General features: G+C 40.3%; 1 protein-coding gene across 2 annotated transcripts in view; it reads left to right on the top strand.

The window, feature by feature from the left end:
- CNTNAP2 (contactin associated protein 2) overlaps nucleotides 1-16,819 on the top strand; it is a 1,988,831-nt gene that overhangs the window by 675,810 nt on the left and 1,296,202 nt on the right. The gene's annotated exons all lie outside the window — the stretch shown is intronic.

The raw sequence follows: 16,819 nt of genomic DNA, 5'->3' as shown, positions 1-16,819 counted from the left end.
AGCTTCCATACTGACCAGGTTCTATGCAGCAGTTCTTAGTTCCTTAGTGTTTGCTGTATTTATTCTATCCAATCACTAGTGTGGAAGAGTATATCTCAGTCCAGTCTACAGTATTCTCTTTACATTCTTCCCTATAAAAAATATATACAGGTATATATTCACTGTTTTGAATTTTTCGAAGGAAATTTCGTGGTTTTTTTTTTAATTATAGCGATGTTGGTTAATATGCATTGTACACATATATACATGTATATAAAGGGATAAACTGTTTAAATTGATGGAATCATTTACTGAAAACAATCTCCGGACAAAACGAACTCCGTACTAAGTCTGGAAAACGCGTGGAGACACTGGGAACACTGCTGATCCTGAGTACATGCAGGGAAACTGAGTTACGACATCCGGGGATTATAGTGACGTTATCGGGCTTTAACAAGCACAGTGGAAGGCCCATACCCAACAGTAGAAGATCCCTACAACACAGCCGGATGCCACAACACTTTCATTGTGCTCTTTTTATATCTACCAACGGGCGGCAGCTAATGAGGACACCAACACTATAAAGGGAAGGAGTCTCCCTGCTGCTACATCTGGGCATTGCCGCTGACAGGGGGGACAGCCGGGACTCCTGTCCCGGGCCCGGTGAGTCAGGGGGACCAGCCAACGAGTTAGTAAAAGGAACACAAATGACTAGATTAGCTGTAGAGCCAATCAGGGCCTTCCTGGTGGGCGGGGACTAGCAGCTGATATAAGTGACTGCCCTGGCAGGAAAAATATGTTTGAATCTTCCTGTCTGTGCAGTAACTTATTTCTACCCTGTCCTACCGCCACAGGGAGGGCCTGCTGCTGCCGCCCAGTACTCTCTCCACTCTAACACCCCCCCCTATAACAACCACCCCTCAAGCCCATAACATCACCCCCCCTCTCCAGCTTCATAGGGCCCCCGATGGGCTGTTGTAAACAGTCTGAAAGCCCCTTCACAGGGCCCCTCTGCAGGTCATCTGAAATCCCCTTCAAAGGGCCCCTCTACTGGCTGTCTCAAATCCTATCCACAGGTCCCGTGCATGTTCCTGCACTGCACAACAAGGTAAGCTCACCTCATCCAATACCTACTTTACCCTCTTAATTTCTTCTCCCACCCTTAACCCATACCTTCTCCATCCCCCTTACCCCGTACCTTCACCTCCCCCATACCTTCTTTTTCCCCCCTTACCCCATACCTTCTCCTCCCCCTTACCCCATACCTTCTCCTCCCCACCTTACCCCATACCTTCTCCTCCCCCCTTACCAATACCTTCTCCTCTCCCCCTTACCCAATACCTTCTCCTCCCCTGTTACCCCATACCTTCTCCCCCATTAACCATACCTTCTCCTCCCCCTTAACCCATACCCTCTCCTCTCCCCCCCTTACCCCATACTTTCTCCCTCCCCTTACTCTATACCTTATCCTCCCCACATTATCCCATACCTTCTCCCTCTCCTTCTCCTTCCCCCCTTACCCCATACCTTCCCCTCTCCCTTACCTCATACAGTATCGTCCCTTCTCCCCCTTACCCCATATGTTTCCCTCTTCTTATGCCATACATTCTCCTCCCCCCTTACTCCATAGCTTCTCCTCTCCCCTTTATCCATACGTTCTCCCTCCCCATACCCTATAGAAACAGTCACAGGTAACAATAACAACAAACAAACACACATATATATATATATATATATATATATATATAAAATCAATTTATCAAAGGTGATATACTGCGCAAAATATTGCCATTATCTTAGCTCCTATGGTGAGCTAAGCACCCTAAAGCATGTGCACATACGAGTAGATCAACATTGAAAGTGGTATAATATCCACTAAAAATACGGTTAATACTCAGCTGAGGTTGAAATGCAATAAGTCCATGATGGAGTGTGACCCATGCTGAGCAGCAAAGTCCTTCATACGTCCAGAAAGAAGAAGTTCAAGTCTGCAAAAAATATGCTTCAGCACAAATTTCCATAATAAAAATAATGGTTAGAGGTCTAAACTGGTGTCCGTCTTACTCGACGCATTTCACCCTTTAAGTGGGCTTCATCCCGGAGTGGTTAATGTGTATATAGATATATACACGCGCAGGGGATTATGTCGTCTGGCGTTGTTTACATGCCGCCTCTATGGTGCCCGTGGTGACATCACGAGGACAGCACATGCGCAGGAGTGTTCAGGCCACAGCCCCAGGATGCGATGAAACCAAATCAGTCAAGAAGAGGGGTGGAGAACTGGGGACCGGAGGGACAGAGGCCACGGCATAGGCTAGCTTAGTTAAGGGCCACAATAAAGGATGCCTCACAGAAAGCCAGGGTGCATCAGGTATCCAGGGGCCACAGGGCAGGGCCCACAGCCATCCAAGGGGTATCAGAGATCCAGGGGCCACAGGCCAGCAGGTATCCAGGGGCCACAGGCCAGGGTGCATCAGGTATCCAGGGGCCACAGGCCAGCAGGTATCATGGGCCACAGGCCAGGGTGCATCAGGTATCCAGGGGCCACAGGCCAGGGTGCATCATGTATTCAGGGGATATCAGATCCTGGGGCCACAGGGCAGGGTGCATCAGGTATCCAGTCCGCAGGGGGGGGGGAGGGAGTCAGGAGAGAAGGGGGGCAAGCCTACATACATATATACTGACACACACTGACTGACACACACACACACTGACTGACACACACACACACACTTCCCCCATCAGTCAGCTCAGCTGCCAAACACACGGGGGAACAGAGCTGTGAACGGGGGGGGGGGAGAAGTGTTGAAGGGGGGGGGGAAATCGGAGATGTGAACTGGGGGGGGAGAGAGTGGAAGGGAGTGTAGAGAGAGTGGGAGCGAAAACATTACATCCCGGGCAACGCCGGGTCTATTGGCTAGTATATATATATATATATATATATATAAATATATATATATAAAACCGGGACAGTCACTCCAAGTTACAAAAGGTGCTCTTCACCTTTTTTAACTTGGAGTGTCTGTCCTATTTTCTTCCAGCTGCTTCTGCTGACACCCTTGATCAACCTTGAAATGACTTAAAAGCGAGTGCATTGTCTCTGAATTTTGTGTATGTATATGTATATATGCTGTATATATACATACTGTATATATATTATCATCAAATCTTATGTGAATCATTAAATCACAATTTTTTCAGTTGTTAATATTCCCGTTTTTCTTTTCGATGTTTGATATTTAACAAAATTGCTATATCAATATATATATATATATATATATATATACAGTGTTCGACAAACGTATACATTTGCTCGCCCCGGGCGAGTGGATTTAACCCCCGGGCGAGTAAATATTGGCCCAAGCAGCACACGTTTGGTACTAGGTGGCGAGTAGATTTTTTTGTGTGGCGAGTAGATTTTTTGGTGATTTGTCAACCACTGTATATATATATATATATATATATATATATATATATATATATATATATATATATATATATATATATACAGTATAAAGTGTGATTAATATTATAGCCAGTCCAATGCAAAACATCAACCTCAGTCTTTCAGTGAATGTCACTCTTAATACTTGTGTGCTAAGCCTGAATATCTGAAGAAGTCAGATGTAATGCATTTTTGAGGCTACTGTGCATCTTAAAGTGGTTCTTACTGTTTAATGCTGGAATCCATTAATTTGAATAAGATGAACTACTGCAGTGTTAAGGGATTGGAGTATAATGATGTGAATAGTATATTCAATGTTCATTTACAGTATTTCCCTTTATTCTCTATTTTTAAATATGAACATTATGAATGGAGTACAGAAGAGATATGTGACATTTTCCAGACTGCTTCTGCGAACTTGATCAATTTTTTTTTTTTTTTTTACTAAAATCGATTCCTGCCTAACAAGTTTGCAGAACTTTTAAGGGCTAAAAGTTCTCCGATTCACACATTTCCACTATAATCGCAGCTCAGTCACAATTCACAAGTAATTCTCCAAGCATTTTCTCCTCTCGTCTCCAGCAAAACCAATATTTTAGGCTGTGAATGAGAGTCAGCTTCATTAACTAAAATGCTAACGAATGATGACCATACCGTGACTGACCTTTGACTGATTTGTGGCTTTTTTGTGTGGGAAAAAAAGGGGCAATTTTGCATGATTCAAGAACTGGCCGAAATCTTCTGCAGAGCGCACCATAAAAAGCGTATAATAAATAAAGATACATAAATGAAAAATTTGCAACATTTTTATTAACACTCTACCAAAATTAACTTTTTATATAACTTTGCGGATTCATTGTACCTTTCAGTGTACTAACATTAGTGTTTTCATATTGAAATTATAGTGTGCAGAGCTTTAGAAACCTCATTGCTTTCTTCTTCAAGTGTAGTGTATATATGCTGTATACTCATGTAGCATTTTTGTGTCGTTCATGCAGCTCTGTGTTGCACAGTAGGCAACAAAAAGAGAACATCTTCAGCCATTGCTTTACCATTTGAAAATTATAGCGGCCATGGTCTACCACATGTTTCCATAGAACAAGTAAAATGCAAATCTAGGCACTCACTTTATGTTCTACAAGAACATATTTTACATGTGCTTTTTTTTCTTGTACATCTGGGATGTCAGACATGACTGCAACAGCCTTTTAGGGTGAGTCCATGTCTTATGGTAATGATGAGTATGAACAGAACATATCAGAGCTTTTTTTGTGACTTCCTGGCTTGACTCCGGTGCTCATGAGCAACTGCCCCAGTGAATGAGAGGGTTCAGAAGGCAGTGTTATTAGATTCATTAAAAGACATCTTTCCCAAACCTCCCATTCTTGCATTCCGGCAACCACCAAACCTCAAACAGAAATTAGTCAGCAGAAAACTTCACAACGATTTTAAAGACATGGATAATGGCACAAAACCGTGCAGCAACAAACGCTGCAAACTCTGCAAACATATTTGCCAGGATCCCACAGCCAGTCACAACCATAGAACATTCAATGTTAAAGGATCATACAGCTGCACATCCAGGAATTTAGTGTATATGATTCAGTGCAACAAATGTGACCAAGGTTGCTACATTGGGGAAACCAGCCAAAAACTACAAGGAAGAATGAATATGCACAGACACTCTATACTCCATCACAAAGAAGGAAGATACTGCTCACCTGTGGGACATCACTTCTCACAACCAGATCATTCCATAAATTATCTAAAAATCAAAATCCTCAATGGAATGTTTAAAAGCACCCAAGGACGGAAAACATTTGAACTCAGAATGATAAGACTCTTTGACACCAAAACCAAAGGACTTAATGCGGACATGGGTTTTCTCATACCCTATCAAAATTGCTTGTAATTATCCTGCTTGCCTCTATTCTTATCCACACTTTCTCTCCCCCCCAGTATCCCCCCCCCCCACTTTTCTTTGACACTGTCCCCTGGCTTCAAACACTTAACACCCTACCTTATCTACAGTAAATATCTGTTTTTTTTTTTTCCTCTCTACACACTGTTTTAGCCATTGAACCCTTTGTATATCAGTATTTCTAGACCTGAAGAAGAGAGGATAACTCTCTAAAGCTTGTCCTATGACATAATTTGTTAGTCCAAATAAAACAGGTATCACCGAATACTGAAGAACTCATTTATTCTGCACTATATATATATATATTTTTTTTTAAAGTATTTTCAATGGTAAAAAGGGGAACATTATGTTTTGTCATTCTGTATTTGTTTGTATATGTAAATGTGTTGAGAAACACATCTGGGCTTTATCGCACATATATCGTATACAATATTAAGGGGCCTATTCTCATAGCTTCAACGTGTGACAAACCGCTTCTAAAGAGCCCTTTTAGAAGCAGATTGGCATGCTTTGCTATTCTGTAAGCCCTTCTCACATGTTTAATCCATGTCTAAAATACTTTTTTAGAAGCAGTTTCACTCTGGCTCTGCCAATCTGATCGGTTTGTCAAAAAAAGATTCAAACTCGCATTTTTTGACTAAAACTGGTCCGTTATGCAAACCGCTTCTCAAAACTAGCATATTTTTCACGCCACCTCAAGGTTAGTGAGATTTGGAATTGAGAGTTACATCCAAAATCGGAAATATGGGTTTGTCAGAGAGAGCCAAACCTATAAGTCAGATTTGGGATGGAGTTAGCACAAGACTTTTTTATAAAAGCGATTGAAAAATGTGGTACAGTATGCAAAAGAGAATATTTTTTTCTCTGTTACTTCATTCCGCTACATCTGAACCTTGCGGTTTGGCAATGATAACTTCGGAGCTACGAGAATAGGCCAGTTAGTCTTTCAGTTCTTATTCAGAAAACCAATCTATGTTTTGTGCCCAATGCACAGAGCAGTTACAATGAGTGACTTGCCCAAGGTCACAAGACGTGGGGTTTGAACTACAGTAGGCTCCTCTGTGTCCAAGTTAATATCATTGTTTTCAGTGCTTTTACTCACCAAGCCTCTGCTTCATTCCCTTCAGAAGCTGTGTAGAAGGTTTTTCAAAGGTCTTTCCATTCGCCTTTTATGAATTCACCTGATATAGTTGAGAAGGTAAACTCCATCTGGCAACAGCTGATGTGTTTAAAGTTGCATGCATTATAATTAATTTCACAGCAGTCTATCCCTTGGTAAACGCGTTCTTTTAAAGCCACTGTGCTAATGCAGCAATGGCCAACCCAGGGAAAGATGCATAGTGGGGAACCCACAGTAAAACTGCTTTTAATTACTTAATCCTCAGGAGCTTGTTGTAGACACAAATTCAAAACTTTTTACAGAAGAATTCTCTTTGTAAACCAATAAAGTATTTAATAGTACCTCAAATCCAAAGGAAAAATGCCATTCTAAAAATAAATGTGTTTGATAACTAGTCCATTTTATTGTACACTTTGTCACACAAAGATCCTTCTTATTAAAAAGGATATTGCTGTAACCCACCATCTGTAATGTTATCTTGTAATGCTGTGTGACATTTTTGTTGTAACTATAGGCAATAAAGTAAGCAATAGTAAAGTCGTTTTTTGATAGTGCTTTGCTATTGGTTTTAGTAGCAGGTATAGCAACTTACTATCAGGGTCTACAGCTATAAATATTATTTATTTTGATTGAAAACTAGAACTATTTTCTATAGTCCCATTAGAAACCGAATAATGGAATACTGCAGTTTGCATTGCTTTGTAAAACCGCACGCTAATTTTCTGGTAGGTCCTATACTGGTGGGTCGTATTCTGGTGGGTCCTATTCTGGTGGATCCCATACTTGAAATACTGTCCACATATTTGAATTATTGCACACCCGCATATCAATGAATTCAGGACCAAAAAAAAAATTAAAGAACCAGAAATTATTTCCCACACAAATTATGCAGAAAGAAAGCAAATGACAGAGGCAGTATTTCAACGGGTTATATATTTTATAGAGATGAAAGAGCAAGTAAGTGTAACACATCAAAGAAAATGCAAAATACTGAGCTTCAAATCCATTTCTTCATCAGGGAATACATTTAAATGTTTTATGTTTGAGGCGTCATATTATATTATCTCATGTATGTTTTCATTTAAAGGGGCACTGCCTTATTGCGGCCACATGTTTTGTGTTTAAAACAATTTACCAATACAGTATAATTGGATTAAATCACCGCTTAAAAACATTTTCACTTATTTTGTTATTGTGTAAAAATTAGTCTCTTTCTACATCCTTTCAATCTGTTTAATATTGAATGTTATGTGGTAATCTGGTAATTGTCCCATTATCTTTGTGGACTACTTATGCTGTCATTATTTGCTAAACAAATACAAATGGAAAAACTCTGGATGAATCTCCCAACACATACAATAGTTTATGAATAGCCTTATCTCTAGAGATGGGCAAACATTTTATCCAAATTTGCTAATTACCGTATGTCACAAGCAGTTTATCTAGTAAACAGTCACCCCAGCCTGAAGTAGGGATTTTACTAGAGAGCGATATAGTTAACAATACCAAATTACCATAACCAACAAAGTAGAATACCCATTCACTTATATACCTCCCAAAACACTTCTCTATAACATGTGGAGAGATACTTGTGAACCTGATATGTCTGGGAAATAAGCTAATTTGATTATGCAAAAGAGCTTATTTCACGCATTTTCAACTTTTGTTTGAACAAAACATAGTCGAACCGATTTTGGACCAGTTAACACATTTCTACTTATCTCAAAAGAGATTACTAAAAATCATAAACACACTCAAATGCATTTTGATACTAAAGGGCTTATTCTAGTAGCCTTGATAAAATCTCTCGCTTAGCATGTTCCGCCGCAGGTTTTGTCAGTTTAGTTATCACGGTGTTCAGAAAGACTCTGAAGCCATGTGATAGCAAAATAACCAAAACGTACCATGAGCAGCGATGTGATCTCAGCCTCCCTCAAAAGTTCTCACCAGTGCGATGTGGCCAGCTGCATAGATAGAGCAGCCTCTCTCTGCGCATAGCTCGCTAGCGATCGCAGAGTTTTAATAGAAAAATTAATACTAGTGTACGTGAGCAGGGGGTCTCTGGAGCAGAACCGTATTGATTTCAGGTCCGGGGACCCCCTGCTTCCCAAGATACAGGCCCCATTATGGTGTGCTGTTATCTCCTATGCATTTAAATAATAATAGTTTGTTCTTGTATAGCGCTGCTAGTTTTACGTATTGCTTTACAGAGACATTTTGCAGACACAGTCCCTGCCCCGTGGAGCTTACAATATATGTTTTTTGGTGCTTGAGGCACAGGGAGATAAAGTGACTTGCCCAAGTTCACAAGGAGGCAACACCGGGAATTGAACCAGGTTCACGTGGGTCAATCTCAGTCACTCCCTGATGCATAGGAGATACCAGCACCCCAAAACAGGGCATGTATCTAAGGAAACAGGGGGTCCCCGGACCTGAAATCAACGCGGTTCTGCACCAGAGATCCCTTGCTCACCTACACTAGTATTACATTTTTTATTAAAACAGCTTCATTACCTTAGCGGCTAACCACAAGAATAAAAGAACTAAAAAGCCTCAGTGACACATCAAATACATTTTTTTTCTAAGTCCCTCTCTCGCAGCCTTCTCACCAGCTTCACACCAACTTTTTCTGTCGAGACAAATTTTGGATAAAATAGCTATTCTAAAGCCTCGATAACCTAATCTAAGCTACTAGAATTGCACGATTTCCCAAAACTGGCGATTAGGGGCTTATCTCTGCACACCGTGTTTGGGCGTGAGTCAAAAAATGGTGATAAAATGTAGTATTCGCCGCCCACTTAACAAGGCTTTCTGAATAGTTGTAGCTATTTTTGGCCAATAACTGCTAAAAAAAAGCCTCTAAGTGGGTTATGAAGGCTACTAGAATAGGCCCCTAAAAGTCTGAAGATCGTAATTTATATGTACTTATATGTACTTATATGATTAGTATAAAAACAATTTCACAAAACACAAGTTATTATTTCATTTCACAGACATTTAATAACTAATTTCCATGGTTTCTCTTTTTTTTATAAATGTGTTTTTGTGTTTTGCTCTAATATAACCCCACAGTCATATTTTCACCTTTTTACCAGGTTGAAATAAGAATCAGAAATCAAGACTTGCTACATAAAGAGGACATAAGTAGTTGTATAGCATGAAATACAATATGCAGCTTCTAACCTTTGAGGAACCAATCAGGGAAAGATAGGAGAGAGGTTATTGAAGTGATTGTTGGAGACAATAGCTCTTTTGCCGGCCCTGGGTTTCTGACAGTCAGTTTTGTAGTGCGTCCTTGTAACCTACACCATTTTTTTCAGAAGAAGTTATTAATATTGAAAACACTGATTTTATTTGGCTTTGATCCCAAGTTCATATTTGGTCATGTGACCTCAATAATCTCCTTAGTACAGTATTTTTTTTAAAAATTGAATTTTTCCATTCTTGGCAAAGTAGCGTGTAATATGAGTATCCAAATGGTGTCTGGTTGAGCCATTAATTAACAATCATTTAGTCTATTTGAAGAAATTATAAAATGTAATACATGTACTTTTTGTGTTATTAAAGTCCGTATATAAGAAAAGGGTGATAAGTATAAATGGAACATTAGACAGATTTGAATGCATATCTCTTTTCTCATAATTACCATAGTAACTAAACAAAGATACAACCAGACACAACTTATATTTTCTGAAAGTAGACAATCAGAGAAATCCTAGGGTTCTGTAGGTACCTTTGAACCTATTAATCTTGACTATGTGTACTGTAGCTCATCCCTATGTAGACAGGTAAAATAATGGTGCACTTTGACAGGTTTTTTGATCCTTGATACAGTGATGTGCTTATCACCTTATATAAACTTCCCCTTGACTGTGCGTCTTGAAGAAAATACCTGTGAAGCTGAAAAGCTATCATTTCACTGATGAAGAACTGTCATGTAGGTGCCCTTAAATGACCAATGTTTTGCTTTTTAAAGTAATCTACTGTCAATTAAATAACATACAATTATTAGATAAAATATATACAGTGTAAGGATAATGTTTTACGCCTTATTGGTTTTTCTGTACAGTATATTTCTCTCATTTAATAATACATACTGTGAGTTTTCACATAAACATGTGAAAGAAATAAACAGCAACTGCTTTTGTTGATTATCGTGTTCCTGCTAGTTAATTAGAGCTGGCAGAGAGGTCGTTTGTCAAAGGAATTTAATTGCAAGTGGTAACCCAGGCAGACCTCTAAAAGCCTATTGGCCTGAAATATTCATGTTACAAATGTAATGTTCTGCTAATGTAGCACTAGCAACGAGTTTGCAGATCGCCAGCGGGTATGATAGCGCGGCTGATCCTTTTAAATAGCGTCTGCTCCCGCTGGCAATAACATCTGCTGTATCTGTATCCTTAGACCCTGGGTTTATTTACAGTGCCTGAAAGTGATTGCCCACATTTTGATATGGTGCATGTTACGTGACTGCTGAATATGCAAACTTATCTGAAAACACAATCACCCATTTTATTCGACATATTTTCTAAAATGTACAAAGCAGCTAACTAAGAATACACTGGTGTAAAGTAAAATGCATTATATGAAAGAAATATTAATTAGACCATGCTGAATATTTTCCTCTCAAAGATAAAGTGCTTATATTTATAGCACTTATGTTCGTCCCACTTTAGATCATTTATTAATGAGAGGATAAAATAATCACTCGATTTACATCTAGAATTTTCCCACTAGAAATAATTGTGGGTTGATTGACAGTTTATTGATTGACATTTTAGTTTCAACTCATTTTAAGATGGTTATAAAAGTTACATTACAGTTTGACTGTATCAAAATAATTGCTTCAGTAGTAAAATCCTAAACCCATAAATACAACCAATGTGGAATTGTTCTGTAATACAAATGCAGAAATGTTTTCTCTACTGCTCCCCACTCCACCCTTCCTCTCTTCTCCAAACCAACATTCATTTTTAGCTCAGCAGATCACTTCCTATGGACTTACAGTATCTATATTCTAAGATGCCAGCTGCTAGCATGGCACCATTAGCTATAACTAATGGCCAGAGTTCTATGGTGGCCTCCATAGCGTCAGGATAAAAAAAACTCTGCAGTACATGAACAGCTTACATTTTTTCAGGGCCCGGGGCAAAATATATTTTAAGAAAGGTAGGCGATAGAGTAGCTGCATTAAGCAAAAGCACCATTAATGACACAACATCTCAGACTCTGCTGTTTCATTTTAATAGCTATTTCCCTGTAGATATGAGCAAAGAAATCACTGACAGCAGAACGGATTTAAATGAAAAGTTGGGGGGAGTCTGAGGGGGCATTAACTTCCCTGGCTAATAACCTGTGTCAAAGAGGAAAGCAACTCTCTTACAAACTCAAGTAGAAAATTGTGCATAGCGTCAAAACAACCCCCCAATGCGCTGCTAGGTTACCCATTTCTTGATTAAAACAGATGGAATAAAAGGAACCCTCTTTTATGTTGAATCTCGATGGTACATAAATATTAATTATGTTAAATCATTGCTAATTATATTGGTAATGTGTTTGCATATATTGTAGGACTCATTTATAAACTTTTTTAAATCTTATATGCAGTAAACATTGGGGTTATCTACAGTAAACTAATTTCTAGTTTGTTTAATTATACAGTTTATAGTAGTGGTCTTTACTAACACATTTACATCATAATACAGATTCTAAACCAATGTTACAGAAAAAGTGTACAGTATAGTGCAGTGTAAAAGAACAATATATTTTATAACCTACAGTATGCATTTCCCTGGGGATCGTCATTACTGTATAGAAAGCACTGTTCTTCTGTTTATTCAGAACATGAAAAAAGCAACTCTTTTCAGTGTATTTAAGTTTTATTTTCTGCATTCCCCCCATTATGTTTTATATAAATTTCATTTGCATCTCTATTTGAACAAACATTTTTAACAATTTCAGTTTTTTTTTAAATTCTTGCATTTCCATGCATAGTTTTATGTCCACATTTAGGGCCTTATTCAGAGAGGGTTGATAAAAAAATTCGCCAGGGAATGTAAAATGCCGTTTTTTTTGGTGTTGCTATCACGGTATTCAGAAAGGCTCGATTACCAGTGATAGCAAAATGCCCAAAATAGGCGAATTGCTGCCAGCGAGAGCATCGAGCCTCTGAAAAGGCCTAAACCGGCGATTCATTTCTGCTGCAGAGAGAGCTGCTTTGAGAGAGCCGCCTCTCCCAGCGGAAATGTCGCCCGAAAATTATTTATTTAAATATACATTTATTTAATAGTGTAGATGTGCAGGGGGTCTCCGGAGCTGAACCGCGTTGGTTTCAGGTCCAGGGACCCCCTGCTTCCCGAGATACAGGCACCTTTATGGGGTGCCGGTATCTCCTATGCAAGGAAATGTCCCGGTCACGTGACGTGGGACATTTCAATGCAGAGAGATACCGGCACCCCATAAAGGTGCCTGTATCTCGGTAAGCAGGGGGTCCCTGGAGCTGAAACCAATGTGGTTCAGCTCCGGAGACCCCCTGCACATCTACACTATTAAATAAATGTATATTCATAAATATTTTAAAAAACATCAATACATGCCCCCACCCCACCCCCTCCGCACAGTAATGGGCAAAATAACTATTATCCAGATATGGATGATAGATTATTTGCCCATTATTAAACACTGCATTAGCATGCATACATAAATAAAGTAAATAAATAAAGTTATACTTACCAGAACAGCAGGTCCCTCTGTCCTCCGTTGCCAGAAAGCATATATACATAATAAATATATTCTTATGGCCCCTAACCCCTTAATCACCTTAGCGGTTACTAACCACTATAGTCATTAAGGGGTTAACCCACCCTGACCCGATACAAACCCGGGAGGCCTAAGCACCCACCCCAGACTGACTATACCCACCCTATACCCTTTGAGTAGTATAGTGGTACATCATACCCATATAATAATAATAATATGGGCATGATAAGCCTCTATAGCACTCAATGGGCACCCTAATGACAATAAATTAATACACAAGACACACAGTAATAAAACGTAACTAAACTCCAAAAAAACACACTTTGGTAAATACAAACAGTAGCCAGCTAATCCAATCAATACAATCAATAGCAACATCAACAATGAATTAATTAAACCATTAACCAATCAAAACAATTAATTCCGAAACCAACTCAAAATGAATAGTAACACTAACCAATCCAAACAATGAATTACTCCAACATTAATGAATTTAAACAGTAAAATAGAAATAAATAAATTCTAACAATATCTGAACTAACCATAAAACACATTAGCTAACATAATATAACATTAAGTACAAACGAACACCAATCGCAAACATTTAATTACATTAAGCATGAAAAAACAATCAATCACATCCACATAATAAATGAAATGCAAAAAAGCAACAGCAATACCAAGCGACAAATGCCCCCCAAATATTGGCATAAAAATGTATTAATCTTTACCCTAAAGAGGTACAGATTAATATATTATCAGCCAATGTGCCTTCCCCAAAAAAATCAAAAAACACATCCAAAGATTAAACCTGTAAAAAGAGACATTTACAAACATTGAATATATTACTTACCATTAGAAGCGGTGGCCCTCCGACTCCCGGGGTAACAGGAAGCTCACGTACCTTGAAGGCCTCCAACAGCATCCGATGCCATCCGCCATGAAGATTCAGCTCAGGTACCCCAATCTTCTTTTTTCTTTCTTTACTCACCTTCTTCTATCTTCATCTGTAACCATTTCTTCATCTTCTTTATCTTCTTTCTTCATCTGTCAATCCAAAATACCCCATGTTAAATCCCAAACGATGTTTTCCCGTCGTCATCTTGGGCTCAAATGAGGCGTCACGGCCTTAAATAGGGCTTAAATAGGGCTTGTGATGTCACATTTAGCCTCAAAATGGTTAACAGCCATAGAGGCTTATCATGCCCATATTATTATTATTATATGGGTATGATGTACCACTATACTACTCAATGGGTATAGGGTGGGTATAGTCAGTCAGGGGTGGGTGCTTAGGCCTCACGGGTGGGTGAAGGGGGTATTAGCCCTAAGGATGGGTGTTTAGACCTTGCGGTTGGGTAGCGGTATTAACCGTTAAGGTAATGAATGGGTTAACTCCCCCCGCAACCCCACCGCAATGCCTAAACAGCCACTAAGGGCCAAATTCCCCCTTCACCCACCCTCGCTAGCCACAGTATTGTATTGTATTGTATGTTTCTTACAGTAAGCCTGGTACGGGTGTTTAACCCCTTTATTGCCTTAGCGGTTAGCTGCTAAGGTAATGAAGTTGCTGTACATGCATGTTTCCAGCCTCGGATGCATGCCAGGGGGGTCCGGAGCTGCTATTAATGGCTATCAGCTCCGGAGACCCCCGGCATCAATCCGAGGCAGGAAAGGGGCCTGATATTTTCTAAGTCCCGACACATCGCAGCTCATCGAGGCATCTCCCCTCCAATTTACCACAAAGTTTGTGGTGTATTGGATTTGGGGAGAAGAATGCCTTTAATGGCTGCGATGGGCTGCGATAGGCCGCGACAGCTGACTCGCGGGTCTCTGAATTGCGCGAGTCTATCAACCCTCCGAAAATGGTCGATAAGCGGCTGATCGCCGCTCAGTTGGCGATTTTCTGTGGGTGATAAAATGTTGCGTCGATACAGGCCGTTATCGAGCACTTATCGAGGCTTTCTGAATACGAGTAGCCATTTTGGTCGATAAGTGCTCGATAAGGGCCTTATCGAGGCTTTCTGAATAAGGCCCTTAATCCTATATGTATCTATGCATTGGCCATGACTTACCAATGCCTCAATTCTCAGGGGAGGGGGATACACCCCCTGAATTTCCACAACACAAATAGAACACATACAGCGGCTTGGAAGAAAATCTGGTTGCAGCTTTATTTATATATACAAATTATAACCAACTGCTAGAATACCCAGCCAAGTTGCTCCATTAACAAATACAATAAAGGCCGGAGAATACCCCCCCCCCCCCCCGGCTTTTATCTCTATTTGCCAAATGCCACCCAAGCCACTAGGTCCAAACTCATACACAAACTGGAAGGGCCCACTCATTCTGGCCACCCAAGGCAGGTATGGCATCGCCTCCCTCCATTACTAACCATTGGAGGTATACTAGACCTCCACACAAGGAGTCAGGATTCCTTCCCCACATTCCATAATACCTTCCCACAATGCTCCACCGAGATGTACTCAAATACTCAACTCAACCCAACAACCACATCACAAAAATCCAAAGACTTATAACAGTCTTCCCCCCGATCCCTCCCTTGGCTGGAAGTCATGTTGCTCCTCCCTTATGAGCTTGATGCCTTGATTAAAAAGGAGAAACAAGATAAACTTGGTAATATTCTAATTACATATTTTTTTCTAATAATAAAACCATGAAAATTAATCTTCATATACATGTAACCTCTCGTCACGGGCGCGGTAAATGTGTAAGAAGTACTGTAAGGTGAGCGGGGCCTTAGTCTCCCTCACTGTTCTTGTGGTGACACGTGTAGTCTTAGCCCCGGAGAGGATTTCCTTTAGGAATATACCAGATATTGGACAGATAGCCTGTGCTTAGAGTGCAGACAACACAAAGGGATTTCTGTTTGCCATAATAACACTTTGGGCCTCATTCAGAAAGCCTCGATAAGGCCCTTATCGAGCACTTATCGACCAAAAAGGCTACTCGTATTCAGAAAGCCTCGATAAGTATCGAGGCAAAATTTTATCGAGGCAAAAATGTATGTATCGAGGCAAAAATTTATGATCCAAAGAAAATCGCCAATTGAGCGGCGATCAGTCGCTTATCGACCATTTTCAGAAGGATCATAAACTCGAGCGATTCCGATACCCGCGAGTTGGCTGTTGCGGCCTATCGCAGCCCTAAAAGGCGTTCTTCTCCCCAAATCCAATACACCACAAAATTTGGGTAGATTGGTGGGGAGATGCCTCGATAAGCTGTGATGTGTCGGGACAGACAAAATCAGGCCCCTTTCCTGCCTCGGATTGATGCCGGGGGTCTCCGGAGCTTATAGCCATTAATAGCAGCTCCGGAGCCCCCCGGCATGCATCCGATGCAGAAAAATGCATTTACAGCAACTTCATTACCTTAGCGGCTAACCGCTAAGGCAATGAAGGGGTTAAACACCCATGCCAGGCTTACTGTGGCTAGCGAGGATGGGTGAAGGGGGAATTTGGCCCTTAGTGGCTGTTTAGGCCTTGCGGGGGGTTGCGGGGACTTAACCCCTTCATTACCTTAGCGGTTGATACCGCTAAGGTAATAAAGGGGTTAACCCAACCGCTACCCA

Source organism: Ascaphus truei, chromosome 2 (genome assembly GCF_040206685.1).
Source record: "Ascaphus truei isolate aAscTru1 chromosome 2, aAscTru1.hap1, whole genome shotgun sequence".
NCBI lineage: Eukaryota > Metazoa > Chordata > Amphibia > Anura > Ascaphidae > Ascaphus > Ascaphus truei.
The sequence above is the reverse complement of the archived record's forward strand: the minus strand, read 5'-3'. Positions and strand labels throughout refer to the sequence as shown.